Source organism: Schistocerca nitens, chromosome 3 (assembly GCF_023898315.1).
Source record: "Schistocerca nitens isolate TAMUIC-IGC-003100 chromosome 3, iqSchNite1.1, whole genome shotgun sequence".
NCBI lineage: Eukaryota > Metazoa > Arthropoda > Insecta > Orthoptera > Acrididae > Schistocerca > Schistocerca nitens.
In genome coordinates this window covers 346,628,892-346,648,051 of record NC_064616.1, presented here as the reverse complement: position 1 = coordinate 346,648,051, position 19,160 = coordinate 346,628,892, and the positions used below count along the sequence as shown (strand labels likewise).

The following is a 19,160-nucleotide window of genomic DNA, read 5'->3' as shown; positions in this document are numbered from 1 at the left end:
AGTTGACACGGCGCACAAAACAGGGATGATGGCGATGGTACACGTGAACAGTGGTGGCGTTTCGGCGAACAAACACTAAACACAAACGAAGGCACACACACGAGACACTAATGGCGATGACCTCCGGCGCGTGAATGTTCACTGTGTGTGTGCGAGTCCGGGGACCTGCCAAGAGAGGAGGAGGAGGAAGGGGAGTGGGAGAGCGAGAGGGGAGAGCAGAGATGCCATGGGCAGGGGAGATAGGGGGAGGGAGGAAGGGGGAGGGGAAGCCCGGGGGAAGAGGGGTGGAGGGAGGGGACGGGGGAAAAGGAAAGAGAAGGGAAGGGAAGAGAAGGGAGGGAGGGTGCCAAAAGGAAAGGACACCAGAAGTGGGGGAGTGCAGGGTCAAAGTTGATAGGAGGGGTAGATGGAGGGGAGGAGGACATCATCGGGGAGGGGGAGCTGGTGGAAGCCACCTCAGGAGAGGGTAAGGAGGGTGGAGAGATGGAGACCGGGTGGGACGTGGGAATACAGGCGCGGCAGCGGGCGGGGGTGGGAGAGGATCGGGGAGACGAGCGGGTGAGGAGGATCGAGTTTACGTGAGGTGTACAGGATCCGTATCCTTTCAAGGAAAAGGAGGAGTTGGGGGAAGGGGATGAGATCGTACAGGATCCGCGTGGGGGAGGGGAGACGGATGCGATAGGCGAGGCGGAGAGCATGGCGTTCAAGAATTTGGAGGGATTTATAAAAGGTAGGGGGGGCGGAGATCCAAGCCGGATGGGCATAACAAAGGATAGGGCGGATGAGGGATGTATAGGTGTGGAGGATGGTGGAGGGGTCCAGACCCCACGTAGGGCCGGAGAGGAGCTTGAGGAGACTGAGTCGGGATCGTGCCTTGGCTTGGATTGTCCGGAGATGGGGAGTCCAGGAGAGGCGACGGTCGAGGGTGATGCCAAGGTACTTAAGGGTGGGAGTGAGGGCGATAGGACGGCCATAGATGGTGAGATAGAAATCAAGGAGGCGGAAGGAAGGGGTGGTTTTGCCTACAATGATCGCCTGGGTTTTGGAGGGATTGACCTTGAGCAACCACTGGTTGCACCAAGCGGTGAACTGGTCAAGATGGGATTGGAGAAGGTGTTGGGAGCGCTGCAGGGTGGGGGCAAGGGCAAGGAAGGCGGTGTCATCGGCAAACTGGAGAAGGTGGACGGGGGGTGACGGCGGCGGCATGTCCGCCGTGTACAAAAGGTACAGAAGGGGGGAGAGGACGGAGCCTTGGGGCACACCGGCGGGGGGGAAAAAGGTGTAGGAATCTGTGTTATGGATGGTGACATAGGAAGGACGGCGGGAGAGAAAGGAGCCGATCAGACGGACGTAGTTAATGGGAAGGGCGAAGGTTTGGAGCTTGAAGAGGAGACCGGAATGCCATACGCGGTCATAGGCACGTTCGAGGTCCAGGGAGAGGAAGATTGCGGAGTGATGGAAATTAAGCTGTTCGGAAAGGAGATGAGTGAGGTGAAGGAGAAGGTCGTCGGAAGAGAAGGATGGCCGAAAGCCACACTGGGTAACGGGAAGGAGACGGTGCTGGCGGAGATGCTGGTGGATGCGGCGGGTGAGGATAGGTTCCAGGACCTTGCTGAAGACCGAGGTAAGGCTGATGGGGCGGTAGGAGGAGACGGCGGACGGCGGTTTGCCGGGTTTAAGGAACATGAGGATACGGGAGGTTTTCCACAGGGTGGGGTAGTAACCGGTGGACAGGACTACATTGAAGAGCCTGGCCAGGGTGGAGAGGAAAGAGACAGGAGCTTCACGAAGGTGACGGTACGTGACACGATCGTGACCAGGAGCGCTGTTGCGTTTCGTGCGGAGTGTAACAATGAGATCCTGTGTAGTGATAGGGGCATTGAGTTCCGTGTGTGCAGTGTTGTCCAAGTACTGAAAACCAGGAGCAATGGGAGGGACAGAGGTGTCAGTTCGATCGCAGATATCCGGGAAGAGGGAGTAATCAAACTGGGGATCATCGGGGATGGAAAAAACATCAGAGAGGTAGGAGGCAAAGTGATTGGCCTTACTAAGGGTGTCAGGGAAAGGGTGATCATCATGGAGAAGAGGATAGTAGGGGGAGGGTTTAGTTCCGGTAAGACGACAGAAGGCTGACCAGAACTTGGACGAGTTGATAGGTAGGGTATCAGTTAAACGGGTGCATGTCTGTCGCCAGTCCCGGCGTTTCTTAGCTGCAAGCAAATTACGAATGTGTCGCTGGAGTTGCCGGTGGCGTCGTAGTGTGTCCGGGTCACGCGTGCGGAGGAAGGCACGGTAGAGACGGCGGGATTCACGGAGGAGGAGGACGGCCTGTGGGGGTAAGGTAGGACGGTGGGGGTGGATGGCGACAGTAGGGACGTGGGCCTCCACGGCCTCAGACAAGGTCTGCTGGAGAAAGGAGGCGGCATGGGTGACATCATCGGGGTGGTGGTAGGTGAAAGGGTGGCTATCGACCTCGGTGGAGAGGGTGTCCTGGTAGGCATTCCAGTTGGCACGGGAATAGTCGTGGATGTACTTAGGGGGAGGGTCATTACGAGGGTCGGGGCGGGGGCGACGACCGTCTGAAACGGTGAGGACAGGGAGATGGTTGCTACCAATAGGCTCCAGGACATCCACCGTTATGCGGCCAAGGAGGTTGGGGGAGGAGAGGATAACATCGGGAGTGGAGTTGGATTCGGGACGGGTGTGCTGGGGGATGGGAATGAGGTCGCCTTGAAGGGAGGAAGAGAGTACTCCAGCACCATCGGAATTTCATAAACCATACTAAAATGCTTCATTCTGCTCTAATTGCACATTTCTATGTCCAGATGCATTCCGAAGCACCTGATATTTAGATTTTCTATGTGGTTTTTGTGATACCAGTTTTCTTGGAGGTCCAGTACTGTTTTCTCATGTTTGGTTCTTTATAATGGTATAATGTCATTCGTCCCAGAAACTGAAAATTTGCAGTTGAAATTGAACGAAGCTGAGAGTAGCCAATTGTGCGGAATGAAAAAATTTCGTTTCAAATAAACTAACTGCCTCAGCGGAAAAAATTAATAGAAGCAAATTTCTCTACAAAACTGACAGATACAGCTTCATTAAGACATTAATGGTTGATTGCTAATAACGTGGAAGTAATATAAAATCAGAAAATTGAAACTACTAACTTATTTTGGTCTTTCATGATTATGAGAATGTATATTAACTCACTTGATGGCTCCCGGCCACAGAAATCTATTTTGTTTTCTATATACACGGGTCACGCGGAGAAGGAGCTCTCCCCCTATAATATGCCTGCTCTGCGCATGCGCGTATCTGGCAGCTTGGGCGCGCCGGGAAAATTTTTCCGGGTAACATCTGTCTACTTCCTGCTACTGCTCATACGGCAAACAGCCACGCTTCAAGTAGCCAGAAGCGGGAGAAGCACTGCTCTTACGCGAATTCAGCTCTGCGCATGCGCACGAGCCCGCTGGCAACTGCTCAAACGAACCTTTACAGAATTTCCTGAGATATTCATAATCAAGTATACCTGTTACCTACCTTAGTGTTGTTAAGGGGAAGCGTTTACTTGCCTCTGAATGAGAAAAAGTTTGTGATATGTGTGAAAGTATTTTTCAGTGTTTAACTCTGTTTAATTGAAAAATTTGGCATTTGTATAGTGCGAAGAGTGAGCGTGAATAGCTATATAGGAAAGCTTTGACTGTCGTTCGAATCAACAGGTGTGTAGCGCAGTTTATGAAAGTATATTACGTTCGTATGAAATTATGCCTCTGTTAACTCCAGAATAAAGTAGTTGTAATTATCTCAAATTTCTACTTCAATGCAATATACTGTATTTGTATTAATTTATGTCTTATCGCTATGAGATAAGCGCTTTTGTGTATTTCGTCTAATTCTTAATGTAGTGTGTGCATGCTAACAAACAGTTGAATAGCATTATATCTAGGTATGACTACTGTAGATACGAATTATGATGAAATTTAGAGTACCATATTCTGCCAAATGAAAGTATATATGCTCGGAACATATTCTGTGGTGCTTTAAAGTGCCGTTACTGTTGAACGAGGATATGAGTAAACCATTTCAATTGCCTCGACTGCAGAAAATAAATGATAATACAAGGCGTTTGTAGTAATGTCTGGAGAGCATGAAAGAAATGGGCAAAAATTGGAGTGGTCTGTCCACGTATGTGACGTAAATGAATTATTTGTTAGTGCTAATTGACTTTAACAGAAGTTGCCGGGAATTATGTGGAAGCTAGCCTACGTCATTTTGAGATTGTTAAGTTCTTATAATTTGAAGACATTTGTTGGTACTTTATTGTAGTACTGTGAATTGACACTTTTTGTATAACTTATTCTGGCGCCATATATTTAACTCTCATTTCTTCTATTAAAACTACGTTGTTGGATCTACGTGAACCTCACGATTGGGTGCATAGGGCTGGATTGCTATGGAAGTTATTTGTTGTGTACACAGAAACGACAAACTTGTTTTACGATCATCTAAACAGTATTACAATATAAAGAGACCACTCCCTTCGCCCTAGGTGACGCTCAGTCGTTTAGATACTGGACTCGCGTTCGGGAGAGCATTGTTTCAAATCCTTGTCTGACCATCCAGATTTAAGTTTTCCGTGATTTCCTATATCGCTAAAGCCAAATGCCGGGATAGTTCCTTTGAAAGGGCATGTCCAGTTTCCTTCCTCAGCTTTCTCTTACCCGAGCTTCTACCCCATCTCTAATGACGTCCGCCAAATGTCACAATACTGAGCACTTCTTCTTATATTACTGTGCTAAAGTTACTTGTAATTTTCAGTTTCTCCCATAAATCCCAAAACATGCTTGCTGTGTTGTCCGGTAGAGTTCTTGCAAAGTCCAAAATTTTGTGTAGTCACTTGGCAAAGCAACACTTCTATGTACCTGTATGACTGCTTGGGAACCTTTGCCATTTGAAGTCTGCTACAATATATTGTGCTAATAATGCAATGCATTTGTGTCAGTGTCTGGCTGCCTGATTATTGTAATGTAGCAAAAAATGTCGCACAACTGCGGCCCTAATCATGTTTACTAATGCTCTCGTTTCACTAGATATTGATGATTGTGTTTTTGAAGAATGGATGGTATTTGAATTGTATGGAAATGTCTGGCCCTGGAAGAAATATTGATAAATGTGCACTTTAGGTAAAACACTATTCTTGCTGCACAATTCTTACAACTTATGCCTTTCTGAATGTATGAGGAATGACTTGTAAGTAATATTATGTAGAGAGAGAGAGAGAGAGAGAGAGAGAGAGAGTGTGTGTGTGTGTGTGTGTGTGTGTGTTTTCCACTTGGTATCTGCAAAAGTTAATTCTTTAAAGAGCAGTTGAAATAAAAAGTTTGGTCCTTGAGTAGGAAAGTTGTGGGTGTGAATGGCATTCCTTTGGGTAGCTTAGACTGATATTGTTAATGAATCTGAAAACTCCATCTGCAGAACTTACCTCAATGCTGTCATTACTCGTGATACTTTTCAAGGAAAACACAATCGTAGCCCATCCACAGATGATGAGCATCAGAGTGACCATGTCTGCCCCCAACCCTATAAGGGTTGTCTCCAACATAGTTATGAAAGTGTTGGATATATTTCACCAAAGCAGTTGTGACAAATACCAGGTATATTTGCAGTGTGGAAGTTAGTTTGTAAACAGATTTTGTGCTGAGATTGGTGAGCTGCGGGAGTGACAGATTTCTTAGAGATTTACAATCAGGGTGGTATACAGTCTCTTTGCAAAACATAAATGCAAACTGATGGGTTGTTATTACAATAATGATTCACCACCCTTCTAATGCAGCCATTCTGATGTCCTCAGGAGAAATTAAAAGGGGAAATACGGAAGCGTCCGATTCCGCCCGTCTGCTTTGACCCATGACGTCACAAATAAAGTGGAAACAAAAACAAACACACACACTTTCCACAAGAAGCCTAATGACACTAACGGGGCAAGCGTGGGAAATGGGGTGTTTTGGGTGGGGGGGGGGGGCAAACTAAATATAAACAAATTTAGACGCCTTGCGTAGCTACAACGTGTAAGTGAAGACAGCCATGCATGAATACCCACCCACCTCCCCAGGGGTCGCAACCCATAGAAGATAAAGATGCTTCAGTAGCTGATTAGTGTTTTTTGTCTTTTAAAAAAAAAAAAATCTCACGGGATAGAATGAACAGATCAGAAAGATAAATATAATAAACTAAAACAGAAATTGGAGGAAACAGATAATTAAAATAAGTAATAAGCGTTTTTAAATTAAAAAAAAAAGTCTCACGAGATAGAACAAACAGAAAGTAAAATAAGATAAAACAGAACTGGAGACAGCCACATTCAAACCAAACTCCGCGCCGTCATGACGTCACACACGACAACACCCTTACGTCACGGGTGAAAGCCGACACGTGGGATCGGACGCTTCTGTCGACCCTTAAAAGGCAGTTCTCCCCTGTTTGAGTGACAGGTGGAGTTTTACTCAAAGATTCAATCCCTACCAAAGGAAGGTAATCTACCAGCATTTCAGCTGGCAAAGGTAAATGTGAGAATACATATGAAGAGAGCCTGAATTTCATTAATCATTCCAGTCACAAGAATATGAAACTGAATCAAAGGATTTTCTATACTTATGAGATTACCATGGCATTAGAAAACTCATTATAGCTCAAACAGTGGCAGAGTTTTTCTAGTATATACATGTCACAGATGAGAGACTACATCCCAAGACCACTAGGAAGCCATTGAGAAAAGTGGACTATACTTTGAGCAACATGCTGCAACTGCTGAATTGCCAGTGAAAAGGAACCCAATTGGAAATTCTTAGCCCAGATAGTTCTGAATTATTTTATTTTATTTCTTTTTTTTTTTCGTAAATGAGTTATGGTATTTTTATTCTGCAATAATGTTGTAAGGAAGAAAGAAAAAACAATTTGAGTATGTATTGTTTTTACTAGTTACAAAACTGGGCATGCTTCCAGAAGGCCATCAGGACAATAGAGTAACTTTTTGTGATGTTCAAGACTTGGATCAGTTATCTTCTTTAGGCCTATGTATTGTTATTTTCAAATAGATGTAAATAAATTTTAGCTTTGGCGTTAAAACTCCTAATAAATGCAATGAATAAACAAAATAATCTCAAACGATATTTTATACATCTGTATTATAAGTTAAAAAGCAACGAACTTGAAGTAGTTCATCACATTTCAGGTAATTTTGACATTTCAGTAGCTTCTTTTATTTTTTCCTCCGTTGGTAATTGTGCATCATAATGTCCCCTTCCAATGTTATCCAGAATCTCTATTTGCCCTCTTACCAGGATGCCCTCTTTTGGTAGTCACTTTTTCATTACTTTCAAGTATTGCTGTGACAGTTCGATGATGAAATGTCAGGTGATGCTGGAAGTTATCAAAGCAAACTGAGCTGGCCTAGAAAAGTGCTGGATTATTCTCTCCTTCGGTTAAATCAGCATACAATGTCTTGGCTTTAGCTTGAATAGCAGCTCCATAGAGAGGCGTGTGCCGTTGGCTGTTAAGCTCAATCCAGTGGTGTAGCATTTTTCCAATCTCCTCAAACAAGATATTGTCACTCTAGTCACATGTAAGTTAAATATGGAGCAGTTTTTTGAATTGGTTCTGCATTGTCACACATAGTTCTCACAGTGGATTCATTAAGACCCAAAGCATGTGGAATGTCAACAATATGCTCAAGTTTCTCATAGCAATCCAAAACTTCTAGTGCTGTTTCAAATGAATACAGACTTTGCACACATTTCTTTCTCTTGACAGGCTCACTTTCTTTCCTTTTACCCCACACTTTAAACACAGACCTGTTGAGCACAACTTCACATCTCTACTGATATGTTTTGACATACACAACAGGTGATGTGTGTTGGGATGAGCTGCTGCATTACTGCTTCCACATACTGTTAACAGATAGTAGCACTAGATTTAAAATTAAATTTTCATATTTGAAAAATGTAGGTAACAAATCCGTGTATATCAGTTGTACTTGCATTTCATTTCCCTCCTGTCCTTCAACAGCCAGGAGCTGATGCAGATCATTCCCCTATCTGCCACCTAGGGATGCATTCTCTAGGGTTAAGTCTTCCCCGAGAACCTTTTGCTGTTCAGATTGTTATGGATAAATAATAGTAAAGATTACATGTTATATCTATTAATAAGGTAAACCATTTCAGTTGATGTCTAATGTTATGCCACTCAACCCAAGCTGCCAAAAAATTGTCACCACAGTAACTTCAGACGTTGCTGCGGCTATCATAAGAAGAAAAGTTAAAGCAATCACCCCGCCCCCCCCCCCACCCCCCCCCCCCCCAAACAAAAAAAAAAAAAAAGTTGACAGCACATATATGTGGACATTGCAGTCTCTGTTATTGGTAATGCCAGAACACTGGGAGCAGGTGTGCCACTAGGTCATACCTTTGATCCCATTCTACAACCCTCTTCTAACCATTGGTTCCTCACATTCACAACTGTTGTAGGGGCTGGAATGTCGTTTGGCTAATAGAAAACAATCTTTGTGCGTTGTTTGAGCCCAACTTTCATTCTGATAGAGCACTCTTTGATGGTGACAAGACATACTGGCTATTGGTTTCATGTTTTACTTCCATGGTCCTTAAGTGAAGGAAGTTGGTCTGACACTTCAAACCACATTAAAGTACTGCTGAGCCTACATTTATAATTTTTGTATGGAATCCTAATTTTTGTGCCCTCATCCTCAAATTTGATTCATTTTGGCCATTCTCTCTCTCTCTCTCTCTCTCTCTCTCTCTCTCTCTCTCTCTCTCTCTCTCTCTCTCTCTCTCTCTCTCTCTCTCTCTCTCTCTCTCCCCCCCCCTCCCCCTCCCCCTCCCCCTCCCCCTCCACCCCCCCCACAGTAATGTAACATCTACAGCTGACAGGCAGTGCAGACCTCATTATGTCATTATGTAAGAACATATTTTCTGTTATTTGTACTTCAAGCCTGCCATCAACAACACACAGCGCTACTAATTGAGTTGTAGATTCTAAGTTATTTAATGAAAAATCTGTGTTTTTTTTTTTTTTTTTTTTTTTTTTTTTTTTTTTTTTTTTTTTTTTTTCGGATCTTGTTTTAATTTTCCTTAAACTGCAGAGCATTATTCTGCGCTAGAAGATTCGGAGGCTTCTGGCCTTCATATTCAGTTGTTTAGGTATTTTGGCAACTTGGGATGCATGAACCGCACCATGTAGAGTGTGGACACATCTTGCCTCTGATTTTACAAAGCATATTTACAATCCCACCTTGATTATGTATAAGCCTGATGTACGTGATTGAAATTATTAGCTGTAATTCATCATAACATAAAATTGCATCTCCCTTGATGCAGTATACACAACTGGCCATTAAAATTGCCACACCACGAAGATGACATGCTACAGACGCGAAATTTAACCGACAAGAAGATGATGCTGTGATATGCAAATGATTCACACAAGGTTGGCGCCGGTGGCAACACCTACAACGTGCTGACATGAGGAAAGTTTCCAACCGATTTCTCATACACGAACAGCAGTTGACCGACGTTGCCTGATGAAACGTTGTTGTGACGCCTCGTGTGAGGAGGAGAAATGCGTACCATCACGTTTCCGACTTTCATAAAGGTCGGATTGTAGCCTATCGTGATTGCAGTTTATCGTATCGCGACATTGCCGCTTGCATTCGTCGAGATCCAATGACTGTTAGCAGAATATGGAATTGGTGGGTTCAGGAGGGTAATACGGAACGCCGTGCTGGATCCCAACGGCCTCGTATCACTAGCAGTAGAGATGACAGGCATCTTATCCGCATGGCTGTAATGGATCGTGCAGCCACGTCTCGATGCCTGAGTCAACAGATGGAGACGTTTGCAAGACAACAACCATCTGCACGAACAGTTCGACGACGTTTGCAGCAGTATGGACTATCAGCTCGGAGACTATGGCTGCGGTTACCCTTGACGCTGCATCACAGACAGGAGAGCCTGCGACGGTGTACTCAACGACAAACCTGGGTGCATGAATGGCAAAACGTCATTTTCTCAGATGAATCCAGGTTCTGTTTACAGTATCATGATGGTCGCATCCATGTTTGGCGACATCGCAGTGAACGCACATTGGAAGCGTGTATTCATCATCGCCATACTGGCGTATCACCCGGTGTGATGGTATGGGGTGCCATTGGTTACACGCCTTGGTCACCTCTTTTTCGCATTGACGGCAGTTTGAACACTGGACGTTACATTTCAGATGTGTTACGACCCGTGGCTCTACCCTTCATTCGATCCCTGCGAAACCCTACATTTCAGCAGGATAATGCACGACCACATGTTGAAGGTCTTGTACGGGCCTTTCTGGATACAGAAAATGTTCGACTGCTGCCCTGGCCAGCACATTCTCCAGATCTCTCACCAATTGAAAACGTCTGGTCAATGGTGGCTGAGCAACTGGCTCGTCACAATGCGCCAGTCACTACTCTTGATGAACTGTGATATCGTGTTGAAGCTGCATGGGCACCTGTACCTGTACACACCATCCATGCTCTGTTTGACTCAATGCCCAGGCATATCAAGGCCGTTATTATGGCCAGAGGTGGTTGTTCTGGGTACTGATTTCTCAGGATCTATGCACCAAAATTGTGTGAAAATGTAATCATATGTCAGTTCTAGTATAATATATTTGTCCAATGAATACCCGTTTATCATTTACATTTCTTCTTGGTGTAGCAATTTTAATGGCCAGTAGTGTAAATGCAAAGTTGTTTCTGTTTCCCACACTTCTCAAGTCAATATTGTTATACGCTCAGTTAAGGGGAATGTATCATTAATATGAGTCGTTACCATATATAATGGCACTCCTTGAGATTTGTCCAAAGAACTGTCTTGTGTAAAGAAATGTACATTTGTTATTCACCAGGGATGGAATAAACCATCCATTGGCATATTAGAAAATTGTTATATAGAGTATGAAGTGAAAAAAGGAAAAAAAATCAATGCTGGACCAAGTTTTGAGACCCTCATTTTATAATAGATTAGAGTTCCACTGTAATTTCATTGTAGTAAACACTGATGACTTAAGTGGCAGCTGCCAGGGCTGTTTATTAATTCTTCTTGACCCTGTCATTCAAAACTCAACTGCAGAATCAATTTAATTGTTTTGTTGCAGAATTTTATCCATCCCTGCAGAAAGTGGAGCATTTATGAGTTTGTTGTATACAGTTTGATTCTCTGACTGGTCCGTCACTCATATTGAAACTATTTAATGTATGCATGTACCCGAGAAACAGAGAAAGTCAGGAGTCACTTCTGTTACAAAACATCTCCATCCAGGAGGGAATAAGTTAGATCTGTTTTCAGGGCCTGTTTGAGAATGTTTTCACATGTGAACGATGTCATTTGGCACCCTCCATGAGACATTAATTATCTTTCCTTGAGAGTTTTCCTGTGTCATAAATATTATAATACCCCTCTGTAACTGAATGGTAGCATTTGTGCTTCCCACACAGTGGACCTGGGTTTGATTACTTTGATACCACCAATTTAAATTAACATGGCCATCACTTAAGTAGCATCAGGTTAAAAATATTCTGAGAGGGCTGTGAGTCTGAAGAGATTTATTTTTTATTTATCTATAAACATTACTCAAAATTTTATTATATATACAGGATGTACCATGATTAATAGTGGAAACTGACATTTGTGGAAGTGTTTAATAACGGAAGCAAAAACATTCCTGTAAATTTGTGAGATAATTGGGAATGGGGGGATATAAGGTGCCACTGACTTCAGTCTGGAATATTTTCTTAGTTAGTACGAATGTATTTTGAATGGAAATTTTTTATGTTGGTAATTATTAGTGTACCCTTTTTAATTACAATTGAATAAAATTAATTTTTTGTGCCATGACTTATTGTACTAGGTGACAGGAGATACTTTACATAGCTGTTGTAATATATTTAACTTTCACTCCACAGTTAGGGACATAAAGTGATAATTGAAATCAACATATTACACTCTGCTGAGGGCAACAGGGCAATGAAAGTTAAAAAAGAATTTTTTTGATCAAGTCCCCACCTAATAAGGCTCAAATTTCACTCATGATCTGTCTTACCTTCATTCATGATCTACCTTACCTTGCACAACGTTGGGGAATGTGTTACATGGATGATGGGTCATGGGTAGATTTTGCCACTGATATAAGAAGATATCCAATGTGCCAATATGAGTCAAAATATGTAGGTCGATCATAGCATGTACCTTGCTTCTTGAGGTCACCTGATCTCAATCCTCTGGACTTTTATGTCTGGGATCATCTCAGAAAGGAAGTGTACTGCAGTCCCTTTGATACAGTTGAAGTACAGGAGCAGTGAGCTATACAGTCTAGTCCAAATCTGAGATGATCTGGAGATCTTTGACAGAATTCATAACTTGTTGCAGAGAAGAGTGTAGTGTTGACTTCAAATACAAGGATGACTTGTGGAACAGCACCTTTCACAGGTACAAATGAACAGTAAACTGGGTCACTCCATGCCAACTGCTCTAAAGGTTCCTCAATTACCATCATGGATTGTGATGCAATTTTCTAAGAACAATTGCATATGTTCCCAATGGAGGGCAGCCATCCAACAGTGCATCCATGAGTTTTGGGTAACTTTGAGACATAAGATCTTTGACAATATTGTCTTGAAAGAAACAAAATAATAATAAAGATTTCCTGAGCAAGTTGTGTATGGATAATTTGAAGCAAAGTAGACTGAAAAAATACTCTCTTGAAAAAAATGTGAAGTTTAGCTTTTTATATCTCAGGAAATAATGCGGGATACACCTGAAACTCTGCACATAACTTACTGAGACAAGGTCTTAGAATGTAAAATTTAATTCCCCTACAGCTTTTCAGTTGTTCAGAAATTGAAGGCAAATTTGAAAATTTGTCTAACAACACCAAAAATTGTTATTTTTGGCCCTCTTCTACAAGAAAGTCTTCTAAAAACTCACTTAAACTATTTTCATTAGAAATACAATGTTCTAAACCACCTACAAAACTGTTTTTGAATTCGCAATTCGAGCATATAGGGCCCTAATAAATGACAAGGTGGAGGTACATTGGAAATAGGGCCCATAGTCTGCTGAAAGGAAAATTTAATTTTACGTCTTTTATTATGTTCCAAAATTGTTTAGCACTCTTGGTAAGACGATATCAAAAGTTTTATGACTAAGAAGTGAGATAAAGTACGACTAACTCAGAAAAACTTCTGAAAAGGGGTGTCTTTTTGATATGACTTGTCATATTATATTTCAGTCTGTTTTTCTGTTGTAACTGCGGAATCAAGCTGATTATAAAGTTCACAGTTTAACTGTGCATTATCAATGAAGTGGAAACCATGGTTGTAAAACTGCTGCACAACAGCTCTGTAATACACATTGTTTAAATAGCCAGTGGTTTTACACCACCGTCACATTGTGTAAATTTTGGTGGAGTTAACAGCTGTCTTCCTGACATTTTTTAGTGTGTAATGCTATTGATGTCCTAGTTTGATTCTGGTTTAATGTATAGTGTACTTCATGTTAGCATAGTTTCTGGGTAGTGTGGAACATCAGTGTCTGCAAGAAAAATCGTGTAAATGTTTTGGTATGGTCTGTGATGGCTTAACCACTGCTGGTTCCTTTTACAGTGAGAAAACCAGCATCCCTATCACCTTAGGGGCCACAACCAATAGCTGTGGAACATCAGCCGTGGCTGAGTTTCTGTAGTACCATAGGTTCCCAAACCTGGTAAGGGTTTCTTTACACACAATCCCAAGCTGATGATACATTTCTATAAGTGTGAGAGGCCAAAGCTAGAGGTGATCTCTTTTAGGATCCTAAGTTTATGTTTACTTCAAGCTACTTGCATTTTTTTACATGTTGCATTAATTTGCTGTAGATTATCATGAGGAAATCTATACTGCTGACCAGATGTCACTGATGGGATTGTTCAGGAAGAAATTTTGAGAAGAGACAACCCAAAAAATTACACTTTTGAAATGTGATTGCCTCAAAGTATTAGAACCACAAGAAAATAGAAAATTGTTCTTTTTATTGTAGTCCTTATTCCATTTCATTTTTTGTCAAAAGAATTTTCTGAAATTGAATGCTGCAGAGATGTGAAAAAAACTACTGAGTAAAGTTCATTTCCTAGTCAACAGGACATTTAATATCTTCCACAGAGATTTCTAAACAGTTGTAAAACGTAATAAAGGATGTCACACTGAATTTAAGTCCCAGCGGAATATGGACCCATTCTCAATGCACCTCCACCTTACAGTTGTTTTTAGGGCCATGTATGCACACAGTGAAAAATAAAATATAGATTTTAGGTGGTTTATAACATGGTCTTTCTGATGAAACCAGTTTAAAACCGTTTACACAAGACACTTTTCTTTGTAAAAGTGGTCTGAAAATAGACACCCCACCCCCATGGTTGCCCACAGATCTTATGCGGATACATGTGTGGTGCGCATGGTTCCCTGAGCCATTGCAGCCTTTCTCCATCCTATCACCTCTTCCTCGTCTTCCCCTTCATGACGACCCAGCTATTCTCTGTTCCACTATCCCCTTTCACTCTTGCTCCTGTTATCACTCTCCCCCTTTTTGGTTCTTCTGGTTCCCTTTGGAGTTTGAGCTCCCTTTTCTTAATTGTTTCCATTATATGAGACATTTGAGGAAGAACTCCCTCCCTAGCATTTCTTCTTTTGTGTAGAACATATAGAAGATACGTTTGGTGAAGTTGACTCCTTAGTAAGATGCAATCTGGATTCCTACTGATTAAAACCTTTTCTGTCTGTCAGGCAGCTTCCGTTTGTGCTTGCGAGCACTTACGAGACATCCTAGTGAGCATCTCTCCTCCCCAGTCCTTAAACATGACCCAGAGCATAATCTTCCATGGGCACTTCCTCCTTCAGTGTGAAGTAGTCAGAACTAAACGGCAAGGCGAAATGTTCATTTCGCCCAATGAGGTCCTAAGGACAGTTAAGATGACACCAGAGCTTTCATCCTTTCTTTTGAGGGGCATACCTTTCTGGAAATGATTAACTGTTGCGACGTGAAGCCCTATATGCCATTCCCACGCAATTTTTTCCGATGTCTCAGTTTTGGTCACATGTCTTCATGATGTGAGGTGAATCCTATTTGCAGCAATTGTGGCCACCCTGTCCTTTTGTGTGTGTGTGTGTGTGTGTGTGTGTGTGTGTTTTTGTTTGTTTGTTTGTTTGTTTGAGGGGGGGGGGGGGGGCGCCTTTCACCTCAACATGTGTGAACTGTTCCAGCCCACATTCTCCTTGCACACCTCACATATGAAGGACATAGCTATGCAGACGTGTGACCTCAAACTCAGCTCTGAGGTTGTGAAATCGTCCAGTGTCAAGGTAGCATCGCCATCGCCCCACCTAGCTGTTCAACAGACAGACAAACTCGTGCCTCAAGGGGCGAAGCCACCAGCTACACAACCGGTAGGCAGGAAAGGACAGAAGTAGTACTCCAGTGTAGACTTCCTCCATCCCTACAACACCCTAGTCTTCCTCTAACTGGAATGGCTCGAAGAAGTCCACCAAAGGCAAACGGTCTTCCCCTTCACCAACCCAAAGTGCCTCTTGGAAGGTGTCGTCCTGTGGTACCTGTGCCCGGCCACTCTCCGTATCACTGGTGCGCACCACCAACCGTTTCTCACCGTTAGACACCACAGACTGACCGCACAAGCAAGCCGATGCTTCTGTGGAACCCATGGAGCTGGATCCTCCTGTTTCTGTGCCCTACAGTAGCGACTCTACACAGGCTGTCACTCGGCATCCGCCGAGTTGACACTCATACATCACTTCCTCATCACGACTGTCCTCCGATGGATTGTTGGTGGCCTTCGGTCCCACAAAGAGGATATACGGCTGCTTTTAGCATCCCCTTGTACTCCGCCTTCAGGAAACGAAATTGTGCCCTCACGACCGCTTTGAGCTTTCGCATTACTTACTGATTCGTTTTGAGCTTCCACCTGAGGGTGGCATTCCATCTCGTGGGGGTGTGATGCTGCTCATAAGGAATGACATTCATAGTCAGCCCATCTCCCTGACACCCATCTTCAAGCTGTTGCAGTTTGCCTTTTCCTTCCCCACCTGACATTCTCCCTCTGTACTATTTATATCCCTCTGGTGTTTGATGTCGCCAGGGCAGAGTTCCTTCAGCTTATTGGGCAGTTACCTCCCCCATTTTTGCTACTCGGTGACTTTAATGTGCATCATCCCCTTTGGGGTTCTCCCAGGACCTGTCCGAGAGGTGCCCTCTTGGCTTGACCACCTTAACCAACTTAACCTCTTCTACCTTAACACTGGAACACCCGCTTTGCTTTCTGACTCCTCTCACCCCTGTTCCAATTTGGACATATCCTTTTACACTGCGCAGTTTGTCGATTGTGTAGAGTGGTCTGTTCTTTCAGACACCTACACGAGCGACCATTTCCTGTCTGCTATTCGTTTGCTGACTCGTGCTCCATCTGCATGCACACCCAAATGGCACCCCCTTGTGAAGGGAGCCCCTAGTTTGAAGGAGCCCACCATCAGAGATGTTGGCTATCATGGGCGATTTTCTCGTAATGAGTCAATCATCATCCCAGTCAACGTCTATAAAACGTAAACGTAATGAGGCTAATGATTCAAAGACCCTTCCCGTTGCACCACAGTTCCGTGTGGTCTAACGTACTGAAGACAGCCAGTCCTTCCCCATCGTCAATCCATTTATTATTCAGAAGGGTGTTGATGCAATTGCCGTCCCTGTGAAATCCTGCTCCCATTTATGGAATGGCACTTTACTTTTGGAGACTACTTCTGATTCTCAAGTACAGTAACTGCTTGCTTCCTCGCTTCTCCAAGGCTACCCTGTTCGTGTCAAGGCCCATAGAACTTTGAATTCGTCGTGTGGTGTAAGTTACACCAGGCTGTTGAGTGGTCTAACCGAGCCCGAAATACAATCATACCTCTCTGATCAGGGTGTCATTGCTGTCCATTGTGTAATGAAAAAGGTAGATTCCTCCTTAGTGTCCACCCGCAATCTTTTTCTCACCTTTGATAGAGTGGTGCTTCCATCCAACATCAAAGCAGGCTATGGAATTATAATAGTCTGGCCGTACATAGCAAACCCGATGCACTGCTACCAGTGTCATCATTTCAACCACACTAGAACATCTTATCGACACCCAGCCAAATGTGTAACCTGTGGTAGAGATGCACACAACAGCAATTCTCTTCCTCCTCCTCGCTGCTGTATCAACTGCAATGGTGGCTATGTGGCCTCCTCTCGGGATTGTCCCATGTATCTTGATGAGCAAGCTGTTGAGAGATCCGGGTAAAGGAAAAATGCCTTACCCAGTAGCTCGCAAGTTACTGGCTACTGGCAAACCCTATGTTGTCCTGTCTGGCACCTATAGTTCTGTCCTTGTTACCCCTCGCTCCATGAATGACATGGCCCCACAGACATGTGACCTCCAATTCAGCTCTGAGGTTATGAAATCGCCCAGTGCCAAGGTAGCATCGCCATCCCCCAGTTCAGCAGTGCAACAAACCATCAAACTCTCACCTCAAGGTGCAAAGCCACGAACTACAAAATTGGTAGGCTGGAAAGGACAGTAGTACTCCTGTGAATACTTCCTCTGTCTCTCCAACCAAACAACTCCAGAGTCTTCTTCTAACAGGAAAGGCTTGAAGTAGTCACCAAAGACAAACGGTCTTCTCCTTTGGCAACTCGAAGATCATCTTTGACAGAGTCTCCACGTGATAAGTTAGCCCGGCCAGCCTCTGTGTCGCTGGTGCTCACCACCAACCTTTTTTCAGCATTGGACTCCACAGATCAACCGCACAAGCAAGCCGATGCTTCTATGGACCACATATAAGAGGATCCTTCTGCTTCTGTGCCCTGTAGTAGCGTCTCTACGCCAGCTGTCCCTCGGTAGCCACTGAGGTGACACCCCTACATCTTTTCATCATGATTCTCCTCCAATGGAACATTGGCAGCCTTCAGAGGATTTACGGCTGCTTTTAACATCCCCTTGTACTCTGTCTTCAGGAAACGAAATTGTGCCCTCACGACTGCTTTGAGCTTTCACATTACTTACTGATTTGTTTTGACCTTCCCCCTGAGGTTGACATTCCATCTCATGGGGGCGTGATGCTGCTCATAAGGAATGACATTCATAGTCAACCCATCTCCGTGACTACCCATCTTCAAGCTGTTGCAGTTTGCCTTTTCCTTCCCCACCTGACTTTCTCCCTCTGTACTATTTATATCCCTCTGGTGTTTGATGTCACCAGGGCAGACTTCCTTCAGCTTATTGGGTAGGTACCCCCCCCCCTCCGCCCCCCCATTTTCGCTACTCGGTGACTTTAATGTGCATCATCCCCTTTGGGGTTCTCCCAGGACCTGTCAGAGAGGTGCCCTCTTAGCTGACCTCCTTAACCAACTTAACCTCTTCTACCTTAACACTGGAGCACCCACTTTGCTTTCTGACTCCTCACACACCTATTCCAACTTGGACATATCCTTTTATACTGCCCAGTTTGTCCATTGTGTAGGGTGGTCCGTTCTTTCAGACACCTACTCGGGTGATCGTTTCCCATGTGCTATCCGCTTGCTGACTCCTACCCCATCCATGTGCGCACATAAATGGTAGCTTACTAAGGCTGACTGGCAGCTTTACTCCTCCCCGGCGACCGTCAACCTACGATGGCAAACTGTACTCACTATAAACAGATGCATGCAAAGTGTGGTCGTGTTCTTCGGGTTAGCAAGAGAGCTAGCTGGATTTCATTCACTAGTTATTTTAACAGTTCCACCAGTTCCTCTGTCGTGTGGGCCAACTTCCGACAGCTCTCTGGGCCCAAAGTCCATTCCCCAATTTCCATCCTGACAGTAGCAAATGATGTCATCGCCGAACCTGTTGCTATCTCAAACACCTTGGGCCGCCAATTTGCGGACTTTTTGAGCTCTTCCTACTATCACCCTGCCTTCCTCCATAGGAAACGAGTGGAGGAGGCTCGGGCGATACCCTTCTCTTCTCCGAATCTTGAGTGCTACAATGCCGCCTTTACTATGAGGGAGCTAGATCAT

General features: G+C 44.0%; 1 protein-coding gene across 1 annotated transcript in view; it reads left to right on the top strand.

The window, feature by feature from the left end:
* The first annotated feature begins 3,437 nt into the window (after window positions 1-3,437).
* The window catches only part of LOC126248299 (uncharacterized), an 80,995-nt gene continuing 65,272 nt past the window's right edge, over window positions 3,438-19,160 (top strand). The window contains exon 1 of the mRNA XM_049949165.1: window positions 3,438-3,719. The gene's annotated coding sequence lies outside the window, so the exon portion shown is untranslated. The remainder of the gene's footprint in view (window positions 3,720-19,160) is intronic.